Source organism: Pezoporus flaviventris, unplaced genomic scaffold (assembly GCF_033815535.1).
Source record: "Pezoporus flaviventris isolate CSIRO_AGI_PZ_B2104156 unplaced genomic scaffold, CSIRO_AGI_Pfla_v1 ptg000213l, whole genome shotgun sequence".
Lineage (NCBI taxonomy): Eukaryota > Metazoa > Chordata > Aves > Psittaciformes > Psittacidae > Pezoporus > Pezoporus flaviventris.
The window spans coordinates 4,151,179-4,164,934 of NW_026892761.1; the positions used below are offsets into that span (position 1 = coordinate 4,151,179).

The 13,756-nt window shown below is 55.7% G+C and overlaps 1 protein-coding gene across 9 annotated transcripts in view; it reads left to right on the forward strand.

The window, feature by feature from the left end:
* Positions 1 to 3,575: 3,575 nt before the first annotated feature.
* Positions 3,576 to 13,756, forward strand: part of CHD6 (chromodomain helicase DNA binding protein 6) — a 69,803-nt gene continuing 59,622 nt past the window's right edge. For 8 of the 9 annotated variants that reach the window (XM_061441787.1, XM_061441795.1, XM_061441797.1 and 5 more), the window contains exon 1: positions 3,576 to 3,828. The gene's annotated coding sequence lies outside the window, so the exon portion shown is untranslated. Of the gene's footprint in view, positions 3,829 to 4,385; positions 5,116 to 13,756 lie in introns of those variants that run through there. The other variant, XM_061441788.1, reaches the window with a different exon arrangement.

The window sequence follows — 13,756 nt, forward strand, 5'->3', positions numbered from 1 at the left end:
CTCCTGCCAGCATCGCGTGTTATGACAGTGACACATGGGGTCTGCATGGTGAGGGTCACGGGGGCTGATGCAGGAATGGGGCACCAGGATGCAGCACATCCCAGCTGCCCGTTCACTCCTTTTCTTCCCAGCCCGGAAGAGCAGCAGGAAAGGAAGATTAAGGCTCCATGGACACGAAGGTTTGTGTGTAATCCGTGCCCTCTGTGGGAGGAGGTGGGCTGCCCCCAGCCTCATGGGACTGCCTCCCTCAGGCTCCCGGGTCCTCGCTCCATCATCCATCACAGGCTCTCCCCCGCACCATGAGCAGGATGCAGCGTGGGACCGTGCCCAGGTTTACAGCAGCACAAAGCAGAGGGCTCACTGCAGGGCCGGTGAGTGATGGCCATGCAGAGCAGCCCAGCACCAGGGAAGCATGATGGCAAGGGGGGGCTGTCCAGGAAATCACCAGTTCCTGGGAGCACCCCGACTCCTCTGCCATCAATCACCTGTGGCAGCAAAGCCCAGGAAACCCCTTAATAATCCCAAATAGTCCCGCAGGAAGATTTCCAACAGCAATTGTAATTTATCTGATAGAAGCTCCTGAGGGCAGGGGAGTTTCCTCAAATAACCACATCCAAGGAAACCCTGAGCAGGGAGTTTCCAGCTGATGCCTTACAGGCTCTGCAGACCAAGGCTGAGGAAGTGCAGATCCATGGGATCCCCTGAGCAGGCTGGAGGTTGGCTGCTCCTGCCACAGCCCAGCAGCAGGAGTGCGGGCAGGAGAGCCCTGAGGGGAACAAGCAAAGCCAGGGCCGACAAGCATCTGGGCTGGGGCATCTCTGATCCCATGCAGGGTTCAGACACTGCTTCAGCTGCCCACAGAGGACCCCATCACCGCCCTGCTCTTTGCTCCAGCAAAGAGCATCTGATATATGGGAGTTTGAAGACTCCTGGAGCTGGGGGACCTGCGGTGCCCATGGGCCTGAGCAGAGGTGTCCAAGCACTCACCTGGGTTCGGAGTCGCTCTTCACACCTCGCACTGGGAAGTCAGCTTTAACCTGACCTGCCAAGCTGGTCTTTAAGGCACTGAATTCTGCCTGGATGCTTGTGCTGGTTAATTACCCATGCACGCTCACAGCCTGAGCAAGGCCTTCACAAGTCTGTTCCTTCCCCTCCAGCTGCCTGCAGGCTCTGTATTTCACAGGGGCATAGGTGTGCTTCAATAGCCAGGAAGGGAAGTGCTGCTGCATTAGGGTAACTCCCTCTCCTTCCTGCTGCAATGGATCCGGCTGGGAGCCAGCAGAAACTGGGGTTCCAAAGGGGTTCCCTGCCCACCACCAGCAGCTCCAGCTCCTTTCTGGTTTGCTGCCACCAGAGACACTCAGCAGCTGAGCTCTGCTTCTCGCCTGCTTTGCGGCATGGCAGGGCTGGGCCCTGTAGGACCTGGTGGCTGGACCTGCGTGTCCCCCTTGCCTGGGTTGATTGGGTGTCACTGCCCACCATTAAATCCTTCCAAAAGACCTTTGGAAGCATAAGGGATGCTTTTACTGCTGGTGTGATTCTACAGCCCTCAGATGCTCAGTGTTAGAGAATATCCCCTTCTCGGGCATGAGGTAGCTGCTGCAGGCAGAGATGGGTTTAGCCAAAGCATCTCCCAAAGCAACTGAACTTTGCTTCAGGCAGAGGAAATCTCTGCAAAATCAGAATCACTTCTGTGGCATTCCTGAATCAGTTTATGGGGTTGTTCTAGGGCAGAGACAGACACAGTAAGTTTTGCTCTCAAAGGTGTGCTCTCACAGGGGACTATGTATCTCAGAGTCTAAAGTGGGAAGCATCAGTGACAGATGACCAAGATGGACATAAGGCCTTTGAATACAGGAAAGCTGGGCCAGTTCCTTCTGGTAAAGGGTTTTACCTAGAAGCTGATCAAACAGCTCTCTGTAAGCAGTGAAAGAGCAAAGATGATGGAGTCAAATCCTTCTTGCCAGTGTCTGCTGATACATTAAGGAGCAACAGCCACAAAGGAGTCCTGAAAGGTTCAGAATGAGGTGTTAGGGAAACCCTTTCCTTGCCAGGGTGCTGCAGCCTTGGCACAGGACAGCAGAAAGGTGATGGAATCTCTGGCCACGGAGGGTGTTAAGACTCAGGTAAGCAAAGCCAATATGGAATGTGGTGTTGGGAAGGGACCTCTGGAAATTAACAAACCTCCTCTGGTCCCTTCCCACCAGCACCTCTGTAGTGAAGGTGTTAGAATGACTTCCCAGATGCTGTTTGCCAGAATTCTCATCCAGGAGGGGATTTGTTTGTGTCTTGCTTTAGTGTTTCCTAACAACTGGCCCGCCTACAGCAATGAGTCATTTAACTACCCCTAGGTTCTCTTTTGAGGCCAACTGACCAAAAAGTGGTTAATCTGAAAATAAGCTGCTTTGGTTTTCTGCTCACAAAGTACCAATTAATTCCCTCTTTACAGACATTCTTCGTGCAGAAGCCAAACAGCTGCTCTGGAAACTCTTTGCTGTATCTTCTGGGGAGGATACAGCAAAGGATGGTGTTGGTTGGCCAGAGTCTGACCAGTGCAGGATGAAAACTGAAGGATTAGGTTCAGGCATGCCTGGTGGCCAGGGAAGTAGGTAGGACTAGGGAATACTTCACACGTATTGACCTACAAGCAGAAAAAGGATCTGAAGATACGGCTTGGAGCAAGTGAGAAATCATAAACGCTGCAGAGAACTAAGCTCTGTCTCACTGGGGTGAGCATAGTGGTGTGCTGGTCTGTGCAGAGGACATGGAGGAGGTGGTTGTTAGCCCTGTGATAGATCCGTGTCCCTTGTCTGTGCCCTTTGTGTTTGATCCACCTGTGCGCAGTGCCAGGTAACTCCGGAGCACAGCAGCGCTGCCGATGCTGCTGCTGCTGCCCGCCCTCCCGCCACTGAGGCCACGGGGGCTCGCGTCCCCCATGACCAGCGGGAGATGGCAGCACCCGGGGAAAGCCGGGCAGCACAAAGGGAAGGTGCCAGCCGGACAGCGCAGGGCACCAGAGCCCGTGCTTCAGTGGGTGCAGTGCAGGGACGACACCAGCCCCGGTGCCCAGCACAGCTCATTCGCCGCACCAGAGTTTCCTTTCGGTGCCAGAGCCAGCCGGCCCGGAGCGCCTCAGCTGGCAGGAGGGTGCCTGCGCTCTGCCAGCCCCGCTCCTCTTCCCGAGCAGCCCTCGCCTTTCCAGGCAGAGGCGGACACGGGCGCTGCCGGCCCCCAACGCCAAGGTGCTGCCCGGTGGGGAGCCGGAGGGGCCGCCGGAGCGCAGCGGGAGCAGGCCCCGAGGGGGTCTGGCCGTGACGGGCTCCAGCATCCCCCCGGGAGCGGCGCCTCCTCCCCCGGCCCGCACCTCTCACCGGGCGGCCTCGCACCTCCGAGGCCTCAAGCGACCCCCGCCGGAGAGGCCGCGGGGCGGGGCGGGGCGGGCGGTGCCGGCTGCAGCCCCCGGCGGGGGCCGGGCCGGGCCGGGCTCCGGTTCACATCCGGGGACCGAGCGGCGGGCGCGGACGTGGAGGGCGCGGGCGGGGCGGCGGCGCGCGGGGGCGGCGGCGCGGCCAATCAGCGCCGCGCTCTCCTCGGTGCAAACAGGAGCACAATGGAGCGAGCGGCGGGCGCGCTGCAGCCAAGCTTGGCGCGGGCGCCGCGAGGCTGACGGGCCCGCCGGCCAATGGGAGCCGGCGCACGGCGGCGGGCAGCCAATGGGCGCGGGGCGGGGGCGTGCCCGGGCGAGGTTAGGGTGTCCTTGCAGGGTGCTGGGCTAAACTTCACCAAATAATAGCTGTTTGTATTGGGGCGGCCGAGGAGCCATTTTAGGTAAGTTCTGACCCCAACTTTGCCGTTCGCTCGCCCGGTGCGGCCGGCGGAGGGCAGCGGGGCGGGGGGGCGGCGGCGGCGGGGCCGCGCCGGGGCGGCGCTATGAATGAACGCGGTGGCGGCGGCGCGGGCCGGGCGGAGGGCGGCAGGGCCGGGGCGGCCGTCGGGCCTGTCATGGCTCCGGCCGCGGGGACGGGCCGGCGGAGGGGAGGCGGCGGCGGCAGCGTTCCCCCTATGGGTTCCTCCTCACAGCCCTTGCCCGCCCCCCGGGGCCGGCGGCAGCGCTGTAGTGGTGGTGGTGGGGGGGGCCGGGCCTACCCGGTGCCTGGCAGGCAGAGCGGGGCCCGGCCGGCAGCTCGGGGCCCGGCGCCCCCCTTGTAGCCGCGGGGCGTGCGGGGGGCCGGGGGCGGGGCGGGCTCCCCCCTGTGCTGCTCGGAGGCTCCTCCCGTCGGGAAGGGGGGGAGCGAGGCCCTCCGGCCCCGCAGCGAGCGGCGCGACCGCGGCGGCGGCGGGCGAGATGCGGGGCGGCCGGAGCCCGCCCGCGGGGCGCAGCTTTCCGCCGTCACCGCGGCCGCAGTGCTCAAGAACATCGATAATTGAGACTTTAAACTTGGCGGGCGGGGGAGAAGCGGGTCCGTGTGCGGGCCGGGGGCACGGCTTCCCCGCGGGCCGGCCCCCCGCTGAGCAAGGGCACCTGGGGCGGTGGAAGGGGGCACTCGGTTTAAAGAGCCGCGACGGGCTCGTCCCTGTGCCCGGAGGGTCCGTGCCGCCGCTCGCGGAGCAGACGCGGGGCTGTTGGTGACATTGCAGCCATGTCACAACAGAGGCATCGCAGTCACGTCGGAGCCGCGTCTCGCTCGCTGCAGTCGCCGCGCCGCAGCCGCCCCGCGCAGCCTCACGCGTGGTGCGCGGTGTTTGCGCGGTGTGTGCGCGGTGGGGCTCCCGCTGCGCTTACCGGCGGCTCTCGCTGGCGTTGGGGTGGGTTTGGGGCTTGATTCGTGAGGGTCGCAGGGTAAACGCTGTGCATGAAACGCACGCAAAAGGGAAGGTGAAGAGGAATCCTCTGCCGGCATCGCTGCCCCGGGTGCACACCCCGCCTGGAGCAGCGTTTTCTCCGTTTATCGATTTCCTTTCCTGAGAACTACGCTGAACTCGAAGCCAAGTCGGGGTCCACGGAGGCCGGGCAGGCTGCGCCGGCACAAGGCTCTGCTCTGTCTGCTGCCGGCCTTGGATGTGGTAGAGCTTTCCAGTGTTTTTGCTATGAAAAATGCTTGATTTCCTTCTCCAGTAAGTTGGGATGGTGCTAGCCAAAAGCTCTGCCTTTTTTTGTTGTTCCCCTCCTGCTTGGGAAATGCAGCAAATGTCTTTGGGGGTTGGAGAAGGAGGGAGAGGGGTGGAGATGGTCCATGGGGTTGTGCGAAGTGTCCTGTAGGTCTCTCACACCCCCCTGCAGCCACTGGCCTCCCTGGCAGCATTCAGGGCTCCTCAGGGGCAGGCAGATGCAGTTGGAGTTGTTGGATGCTTATCCCTCACCTATTCACTTGTAGGGCTATGGATATTTGGCAGCTGGTGCTGCCTGTATCCTTTGAAGTGTTGTGGGGTGAGCTGGGTTAGGGTGGTGCAGAGGGTGCACTGCGTGCTGCTGGTGTTTTCCCCGCTGCCTTGAAGCGTTGCTGTTGCTTTTGGGCCCTGTTCAGGTGATGGCACAGGAGTAGGGGCTTCCCTACCATTCCTAGCTCTTGTTTACCTCATTCATGCGGGGGCTCTGCTCTGGTGCTTTGCAAAGAAGTCATTGTTTTGGTCCAGCTGTTGAAGTATGAAGCAATAACAGCATATTTTTGCTCTGGGAGTGAATTCTTCCCAGAGTAAATAGGTTGTTTCTCTCGAGGCTTCTGCCCTCCAGCTGCGCTGGGTTTGTTCAGGGCTGCCACTGTGTTCCTTTCCCACTTGTTTAGTGGAAAATTGATTCCTCTTCCACTACAGAGCTTCATGTTCTTGACTGTTTGCTTTTGGAAAAGCTAATTCTGCTTGTTGTCTCCAAATTGGTACTGCTGCCTGGACCTGGGGGCTCTTCAGGAGTGTGGGACTTGCTGTTGGGTTTCCTTCCCTGCAGCAGTGGTGGGGTGAAGCTGCCTGAATGTTGCCCCTCAAGTGCTTCAGGCTGTAAAGCATAACTAGCAGAGTTGCATCCCATCAGAATGTCTGCATATACCTTGTGCAGCTGAACTCACAGTAAGTATCCTTCAAATGAAAGCCAGAGTCAGTGAGGGGACTTGGAGGCAATCCTTCAAGCAGCATCACTGATTGCCCTGTTGCTGAGAAGGCAGTTGCAGCCCCTTCTAGCTGCACGCTAGTATGGATGTGTTGAAAACTAACCTTTGGGTATCTGAGAAGCTAAAGGATGTGATTAATGTGCACTTCTTGTGGAAGGTGCTGTTGGGGTCCCTCCGTACCTTGCTCTGAGTGCTGCTGACTGGTTTGGTAGCATGTGGCTTTTAAAGGGCTTGAGTTTACCTCTCCCTTTGTTGTCTTATGTATTGGCACTGGGGGAGACTGTCTCTCTCTGAGCTGCTGGTCTCTGAGCAACTGGCCTTGGATATGCCAGTGTTAGCCCAGAAGGTCAGTGCTGTGGTTATCTTTGGGGTCTGTGATTCCTAGTGGCTTGGTGGAGGAGGCTCTTGGAGGAATATCTTGTTTTCCTGACTACTTTTTACCAAAAGCAAATCTCTGCTCCTTTTCCCCATCCCAAAGGGTAGTCTCAGTACTTTTTAAGGTTTAGTTTTCCTTGAGAGATCTGTTCTGTTTTCTCAAGAGCTTATCCAAACACACAAACTTTTACAGGTGTCTCATACAAAGTGTCTCACTTTAATGGTTTCTGTTGTTTCAAGAGGGGTTTGCACAAGCCAGTGAACTTGTTTTTGTGAGGTGGCACGGCTGAGAGCTCGGCTGCCAGAGCAGCTCTTTGTGTTCCATGTGGAGCTGTGCTGTCCTGGCCTGTCTCAGGTTTGCAGAGATAAGAGCCGGTATCACACACATCAGCGTGGAGGAGAAGCTTGTCCTTGTGAAGGAGGTGAGAGGGTTGATCAGCCTTGGTGCAGGGATGTGGACTCTGTGTTTGGTCTTGAAAGCAGTATGAAAAGGAGGTGTCTCCAAAGTTGTATTAAAGAGATGCTTGGCAAGCACGGTGCTGGATGTCTCACTGGGCTTCAGGGAAGCCGAGAGGGTTTGTTGTCATTGCTCCTGTACATAGCAATGAAAGCACTTCTCTCTCAGCTTCAGTTTCCTGCTTGGGCCAGTGGCATCATCCTCTGGTGGCTTTGCTCTGGTCTGTGAAAGCAGAGGCAGAGCTGTTGTTGGGGGCCAACAGGCCCTGTAAAGGGAGGAGAAGATGGTGAGGGCGAATGATCTGTGCCTAGTCAAATAGCAGTGTTTGCTGTGGGCAGTGTTGGTGACAATGCACAGGGCTTGTGTGGTGGTCCTCAGCACCCTAAACCCCCATGAAAGCAGAGTTGCGCTTCACCCTGGGAGCAGTGTCAGTGCCTGCATTGCCAGCATGTGGTGGTGGTGGGACCAAAATCCTCTTAAGGAAGCGCAGGGTCCGCATGCAGCGTTGGGCTGCGATCCCAGCACTGCCAGTGCCTCCAGCGATCCTTCAGGACACAGCAGAGCTGGGGAAAGCCGACCAAACCATCGGGAAAAGGGGCAAAGGGTGGTGCTGGGTGTCAGCGCGTGGCGTGAGGAGGCTCTGATTTTGCTTTCTAATGTCTCGGGCTGGTGCAATGTGTTTTCCGTGCGATAGGACAATGCCGTCAACTTTCCCTTATATGGGAAAATCTGGTATGCAGCCGAGCAATCTGCCAGTATGTGCCTATTAATTTTTAGCATTGTTATGGTGGATGTGTCCAGTCAGCCCGAGTAGTAGGAGATGCCTGGCACGTCGTGGCTGGGCTTTAAGGTTGGAGGCAGGTCCCTGACCGATGTCTGGGAAGAGGTTGTGGCTGCGCTCTGGGGAATGCCTGAGCTCCCCCGGCTCCTCGGGAAGTCAGCTAAAAGCTGGGAGAGTTTGGTGTCTGGGTTAAGGCTGCTGCTATAGGCTGCCCGTGGGCCCAGTGCTCAGGGAGCAGCTGGGTGTTGTGGTCGTCTTGGCACCGAGATCGCTTGACCCATCCTTCCCCCAGCAGAGGAAGTGCTGCCCGGAGGTTAAGGGGTGCGCGCTGTTTCCATGTTGCAGCCTGTCGCCTCTAGGGGATTCCCAGCCTGTAGTGAGTATAAATCCTGCTCCAAGAGGAGCAAAGCACCCTTTTTCAGTCCAGAAAAGAAAGTGGGAAGTGTGGGAACCGAGTCCCAGTCCCTCTTTTTCACATGGGCGCTGGAAGTGCACTTGCAGAGGTGTGTTGCGCATCAAGCACGTTTCCAGCCCCTGTTTGCCCCTGAGCGATGCTGCTCAGTGGCAGTCTGATGGTGACACTGTTAATATCTATCCCAGGGGGTACAGCATGTCTTGTGCAGTCCTATCTTCACCCTAACTTCATGCAGCCCTCATGTTGCACTAGGATAGGTCGTGTTAGCTGGTTGCTTGCTTTGGTGTGGGGTTGGTTTTGGTTTGGTTTGGTCTTTTTATCTGTGTGTGTTTTAACTGCTGAGATGAAATTCAGCTCTCTTCTGGTGCAGCCTCCTGCACCTTCTTGTCTGGCTCTTTCTGCTGCTCAGCTCGGTTATGGGAAGTCTGGGTTGGAACGCAGGTAACTCATTGCTTCCTTTTGGGGTAACTGCTGAAAGCTGGGGAAAGTTACACCTGTTGGTGTCAATTTGCATCGTGTTTGTGTTTCCTGAACGCTTCCATGAAAGTGTGGGATCTGTGGAGCCCTGCTTTGCATTACAGTAACAGGAGGCAGTATCCGGGTGGAAGATCCCCCGCCCTTTCCCCTGGAGGTATCTCAGTTGCATTTCTTTGAAGGCAGACGTAGGGCTTTAGCTAATGGAAGGACTTCAGCTACCAGGCCCTCCACATCAGTAGCCACTGCTGAGTGCTTTGGTTCCTCCATATGGCACTGGAAATAGCTGGTTGTTGTGTGGACGTAGCTGAGTTTCCTTCACAGAGCCTCCAGTTGTTAAAGCCCTCTTCAGAAGCCATGAAGGCAGTTAGATAACCAAGTTGTTTATGTGCTTTCTGGCTTTCATTTTGTGCTTTAACTTGCAGTCCATGGTTGCCTTTGAAGGTGTGTTCCAGTGTTAGCAACGTGTTTGTGTGCCATGCGCAGGAACAAGGGGGATGCAAAGTTAGGGGCAATTTTCACTTTTTTGGCATATAGGTAGGTGAGGTATTGGTTCTTTAAGAAACATTAATGCCTTGTTACATACGTGCATCGAGGCAGAGTTAAAGTTAGTCCTAGATACAAGAATAAACATTAGTGCTTTGCTATAGACGTGCTGTCAAAGCTGCTATTTTTGCGTGAGCCACTGCCTTGAGTTCTCCAGGTCTTGTGCACAGAGCACCTTTAACCTTAAATGTTTCATCTGCTCTGGTTGAACTTAAAGCATACTTAAGATAAAACGATGCTGAAGTGCTTGGTGGCTGTTAATTGTGGATTGGAGGAGAGAGATGTATATGTACATGGTGCATCCTTGCTGCACCCAGCGCTCCTCTAGCCTGGGAAGGGTGTGGGAACACACAGCGTATTGCTCTTATTTGTATGCTCCTCTGCTTGTTGCTTTAGGGCAAGCAGAGCCCTGTTTCTCAGTGATCTTTCTCAGTCCCCATAGGGTGCCCCTCACCAGGGTATCTGAGCTTTTCCCGGCATGCACTTCCATGCATGCATAAAGGCAGGTCTCTCTCCTCCACCGCAGACAGCACACTGTGCTCTGTTTGTTCTCCGCGCGGTGATGTTGTGGGGAGGCTGCCTGAAGCAGGGCTTGCGCTGGCTGTGAAGGTGCTGAGGTTTGTGGTTACCCTGATTTCTCCAGAGGAGTGCCTGCAGATCTGTGTGTGGGTCAGTCACAGCGCCTGCTCCACCTCCTTGCTCCCGAGGGTGAGAATTTCTGCCTGAGAATAACATTGCTGGGTTTGAGTTGGGTCAGCCCCACGTTGTGCTTTGAGGATCAGGGTCCTGGATCTGGAAGGCAAAGGAAGGAGTGGATCGCTATGGGCACAGCCTCTTTTAAGCTTTAATAGTTCTAATTTCACTTAGAGTGGGCTCTCCAGGAGCCCAGGTGACTCTGCAGGCTTGCGGGCCGTGGGTGCTGCTGTGCCCACGTCTGACAGGGCATAGCCCACTGTCTGTGGAGGTGTGGTTACCTGCAGATGATGCTCTCTGGTTTCTGGACAGGCTGAGCATGGTGTTAATTCTGCACAGTGCCCCTAAACCCTTTCCTGGACCCAGCTCTACCTCTTGCTCTTCCTGCCACCCTGAGCTGGGAGAGGGAGGTGTCTGACATAGAGCAAAGTGGATTTTGGGGCCTTGTTTGTGTGCTGGTTCCTCCAGAGACATCTATTGAAGGAAGGGGTAAGGAAACAAGTGGCTTATCCAGGTATGGAGGGAGAGGAGATGTGAAATCCATGTTGGCATGGTCTTCTGACATGAACGTGCAGTAAAGTGGACCAGGACACGGGTCTGTGTGACCCGTGCTCTGCTGTTGTGTTCTGAGTTTGCCTGCCTAGCTTTCGTGTTGCTGCATGTCAAAGGAGCCTGATGTCTGTAGGCCTGCCAGGCAAGCAGAAAGAGTTGTCTCTTGGTAGCTTGGTGCAGCTGATGCCATGTGCTTGCCTGCTGGGTAGCTTGACAAAGTTGGTGCTCTGCGTTCTCCCTGTGCAAGCATAGACCTCCAGCTTGGTGAGGCTGATGCTCTTCGCACTGCTGCCTGAGCTGGCCTCTAACTGAAGGGCTTTATCAGCTGGGACAGAAGGGCCTGCTTCTTCATATATGTGTTTGGTAGCATTTTATTAGCAGCATGTCTGGGCAGGACTTTGGGAGCTTTGCTTGCTGTTTAAGGAGGCTATCCAAGCGTCTAAAAGAATCCTGTGGAGGGAATGAAACCTGGTGCTGCTGAACTCCAAGCATTTCCACATGAGGAATCAATGAAATTCTTTTTGGCTCTTCTCTTGCTTTGCCCACCATAGATTCCTAGAATAGTTAGGGTTGGAAAGGATCTTAAGATCATCCAGTTCCAGCCCCCCTGGCATGGGCAGGGACTCCTCACACTAAACCCCGCCACCCAAGGCTCTGTTCAACCTGGCCTTGAGCACCGCCAGGGATGGAGCATTCACAGCATCCCTGGGCAACCCATTCCAGTGCCTCACCACCCTTACAGTAAAGAACTTCTTCCTTATATCCAATCTAAACTTCCCCTGTTTAACCCATTACCCCTTGTCCTATCACTACAGTCCCTAACGAATAGTCCATCCACAGAATCCCTATCTTCTGCTTCAGGCACTGAAGGCTGATCCCAGGCTACATCCCAGCATGTGACAAGTGAGCAGCTCTGCTTTGGGCTAGGCAGTGCTGCCCTCCTTTCCTCCTCCTGTGTTTCTTGGCATGATGTGAAAGACACAAATGCAAGGAAGCATTGACATGATGGAGAGGAGTAGCTCCTTACAGAGGGCATCTGAACTCTAGAGACAGTTCTACAAAGCAGCTTCAGCTGAGGTTGTGGAGAACTTGTATCCCTGAAAGTTAGATTGAAAATAAACTGGAAGCCATTGGAGGCATCCCCAGTGCCAGTCCTCGCTGGGCAGAGCAGTTGAAGCAGGTGTGTGCAAGGTTGAGGACCGTAGGGTAGCAGCACCGCTTGTGAAGGGTGCTCTTGCTCTGCATTGCATCAGGAGAATTTGCTACGTTTTGCTTTCTTTCCCTGTCCTTTAGGTAATTGGGAAACGGGTCTGGTGCTTCCCTGTGCAAGCTGTCAGGCCTGGAGAGCAGCAGGTTTCTGCCTGTTGCTATTTTGGGCACAGGTTTGCTAGTTTCTCTTTGGATGTACAACCAGAACAGCCATGGGACCTCACCACAGCATCCAGGAATCAAACAGGCTGTGGCTGTTTGGGATGTTGTCTTCCCCCAGTGCCTGGCACTGCCACAGGCCACGGCCTTGCTGGCCAACCTTTCTGCCCTCTTGGGGTGGGCTGGCAGTGCTGAAGGGCAGGGGCAGCCTGTCCATGGCCAGGAGCTTGTCCCCAACAGGGCAGCGTGGAGCAAGTGACCTCTGTAAGCTGGTGGTGGAGGTGTCCTGTGCTTTGGGAGTGAGCAGTGGAGCAAAATGTCCTTTTGCTTATGAAGACCTCTTCTATTCCCCCTCATCCTTCACTGTGTATGAGAGAGAACAGACCCAGGTGAGTTTCCTTTGCCATGTAGGTTTTGAGACTCCTAGGACCAGGCTGGCAGTGCTGCCAAGCCCAGAGGGGAGCTGCTCACTTGTCGCACTCTAGGTTGTTGCTTGGGATCAGCCTTCAGTGCCTGAAGCATGAGATGTGGTCATGGTGGGCAGAGCAAGGCTGGCTGTGAGCTTACCTCATGCACCATACAGCCTTCCCTGCCTGCTGCCTGTGCACAGACAAGGCATTTGGCAAAGCAGCAGTGTCCATGCTGCTTGCGAGGCCCTGGAAGTGCTTAAAATGCTGACTGCTCTTGTGGCCCGGCTGCTGGTGGCTTGGCCACGTTTCATTTAGCTCCTGGCTTGGGTGCGTTTCTTGGGGCAGGTCCCCCTGGTCTGTTTGGTAGATGAAGCAGGGAGAGGTTTGCCTGAGGGTGCAAAGCCTGTGTCACCCTTTTGTTTTGCTGTGGTTATAGCAAGAGGACAACAGGGAATATTAAAGCTGGTAGGTACCAGCAGCAAACCAAAGGGGTGTGGGGACACCAGCTGGATGCTAGCAGGGGTAAAGGCAATCCACAGGGAGTTTCAACTGGAAAAGACTGACATAAACACCTGAAGGAATGATTTGGAGCAGGACTGGACTCTTGGCACTGGGGTCTTGGTCGCCGTTTGAAGCTGTGGCTGGTGGTGTCGTGCCATCCCAGCAGGAAATCTGCTCTGGGGGTCACGTGTGCTCTTCCTATTTGTCTACAGCCAGATCTTGAGGTGGTTGCAAGTGTTCGTTTGTCTTCTCGGTGGCCCTGCTGCAAAGGGTGATTTTTATCCCTATTCTGTAGTTGGAAAATAGAGGCACAAAGGGCTCTGATTGCCTTGGAGGAGCTGTGTGCAGTGTGGCAGAGCTGTTTTCTGGCAGCTTGAGTTTGCTGTGCAGGATAATAACAACAGCAAGAGGGGAAGATCTGTGTTTTCAGGAATGCCATCTCACTTTTTGGCCATCTGCCTCGGGATAGCTCAGGTTCGGTGTTCTTCACTATGTAGCTCTTATAAAAGGCTCTTTTGAATTGGCCAGCTGTCAGGGTCTACCGGTCGAGCTGGCTTTTGTACACCTTTCATACTAATAAAGGTGCTGTGGGCTACATTACGTGCCTGGTGTCATCTTTACAGGGCCGGTGACCTTGAGGATGGACTTGGGCAGCAAAGTGGAGTTCCGCGTGCTTGTGCGTGAGAAATAAAAGGCAGCAGGAAAATGTGCAGAGTGTGCAGGGCCCTGGTTTCTGCTGGAGCCTCTGTATCCCTCCTGATAGCTGGAGAGCAGCTGGGTGGCTTGCCCTGTTGTAAGGAGCCTCTGCAGCAGCTGGCAATAACCCCTGTGCTCCCACAGGAACGGTAATTGGGAGGAGGCTTTTCTGGGAAGTCTGGCTCTTCGTGACTGCTGGTCCAGGAAGCTGAGCCCATGATCCCAGCTCTGCCCAGAGAAGAGCCAGGCCCTTCAGAGAAGAGAGCCTGCTTCTAGCACTGAGTGTGTCCTTAGAGCTACTTCGCCCCGTAATTACCCATCTAATGTGTAGCTGGGATTGTGCTGTCACTCTGACCCGAGGCTTTGCACAGTCTCCTGGGCAGCCTC